The sequence below is a fragment of the Pteropus vampyrus genome, unplaced genomic scaffold (genome assembly GCF_000151845.1).
Source record: "Pteropus vampyrus isolate Shadow unplaced genomic scaffold, Pvam_2.0 Scaffold216, whole genome shotgun sequence".
NCBI lineage: Eukaryota > Metazoa > Chordata > Mammalia > Chiroptera > Pteropodidae > Pteropus > Pteropus vampyrus.
The window spans coordinates 1,390,092-1,392,130 of record NW_011888997.1 but is presented as its reverse complement, the minus strand read 5'-3'; the positions used below and the strand labels follow the sequence as shown (position 1 = coordinate 1,392,130).

General features: G+C 36.0%; 1 protein-coding gene across 1 annotated transcript in view; it reads right to left on the bottom strand.

Annotated features, from left to right (window-relative positions):
• Nucleotides 1-2,039, bottom strand: part of PLCZ1 (phospholipase C zeta 1) — a 39,237-nt gene that overhangs the window by 12,551 nt on the left and 24,647 nt on the right. The gene's annotated exons all lie outside the window — the stretch shown is intronic.

Here is a 2,039-nt window from a genome sequence, read left to right as displayed (position 1 = left end):
GAGCTAATAAATATCTCAAAACCCTTGGGTACCGGTGGCCAGCCTAATGAGGCTAACCAACAAATATATCAGAATCCACATTTCCGAAGAGTCAACAATTTTTTCTCAAGTCAGTTTCAGGTACTGAATTTTCTGCCATAGTGTTTCTATATAAGATGGTAGATTGCAATTTCTCAGAAGGAGTTGCAAAGTCACTTGACTGTTAATTGCCCATCCCTATTTAAAGTAGGGGATAGTCCCTGCCATATAAGTCTGAAAAGAAAGTAGGGTTGCTTCCCATTCTCTTTCCTGGGCTTTGTTGCATCTTGGGCTCTACCAAACAGAATAACCCACCTCAGATTGAGAATCAGAAGATAGATAAAAGAAGATGCAGAGACAAACATACCTCTACAGGTGTGCAGTGACAGTACACACTGCACAGCCATCTGGCATTCTGGCCTGGGTGCCATTTCTTCCCTCTCCTTCACCTGAGACAGAGAGCCTCCAGGTCTATTTAATTCTGCCTCTTAGATGCCTACTGAGTCCACAAAGTTGACCCTGGCTCATCTCTTCCCCCCAGGCAGTCTCACCCTTAAGCTGCTAGCAAAGGCATCTTTCAGAAACACACAGGGAACATGTGACTCCGGAGATATCAATCTTCTCCTGCTCACTTTTGGTTTCAAGAAAAAGTTCAAGTTACTTGCAAGTTAGCTCGGCCTTCCTCTGCAGCCTCGTCACTCTCTGCTTTCCCATATAAACTACTTACTACAACCCCACCCACAAAGTATCCACACTAGATATTCTCAATCAAAATTTCATAATTTAAAGAAGTTAACTATTGGTTAAGTTCTGTGAAATAAAATTTAATGTAACTTTTTTTTAAATTATGTTAAATATGTTGAAAATCTTATGAGAATGTACTTTTTATATCATTGACCAATCTGGACACCTTAGCAGTGAATATAACATGTTTAAACACTTCATCTATTGAAATCATAAGAATTTACCTGAAAGTTTTGAAAGTTTTCGAGCTTCTGACTCTCCAATAGAATTAGTTTCATTAAATTGTTGATAGAGTTTTGAATGGTAAAAGCTTCTAAACTTCTCAGCTTTAGTATAAATGACAAGATCAGATAGGGCCAGAGCCACTTTTACCTTTTTTGATGTAAAAATAAAATGCAGTAAATTCACAATTTTGCACTAATAGTTTGAAAAATATCTTTTCCAACAAAGAAAATATAGTTTCACATCAATTATTTTAGTCTTTTCATAAGATTATCTCTCTGTAAAATCTATTTGGATTGGGTCAATGTGATTATTTTTTATGATGATAATGTTTAATGTTATATGAAACAGCCCAAATCTAAAATTCCAATTAATATAACAAGTATTGAGGATGACACATATTGTTATTTCTTTTTTCCTAAAGACTTCAGTTTGTTCTCATGAATTTTACAAATTTAGATTTTTTTTTTCATGAGTAACTTGTATTTCCAGTGTGATCTAACATTTTGGAGTAATTTCTACTGTATAGCGTACACTGGCTCTTTTACAGCTTGGCATCTATATCCTTTACATTTCTCTTAGCCCCTTTCCCAAGTCTTGTTTGGGGAAAACATTTCTTGTTCATGCTCAATATATGTGCTAAGTATCAATAATGTAGATCGGGCCTGGCTAATTGAAGCTTTGCATTCCCCTAGCAATAGTGATTGGTTCAGGGATGTGCATATAATTGAGTAAGAGTCAATGTACAAAAAGAATTTGCGTGGTCAGCTGAGAAACGGATAGGCTTTCCAGGGGATTTGAACCTGGAAGCACATAAAGCTGAAGCTTTGCAAAGTCTTGCACCAATATCGAGAAAGTGAGGCTGAAGTTGGAGAAAGAAATTAAGTTCTTTGGACTTTGCTTGAAACGCTATACCAAGTTATCACTGAAATTAGAATTCCTTTCCCTAAACTTTTTATTCATGTGGGCTATTAATTAATTGGGCCAAAAATTGATTTTACCTAAACCACATGAATTAGTTTTGTGTCACTTGCAACCTGATATACCTTCTTATG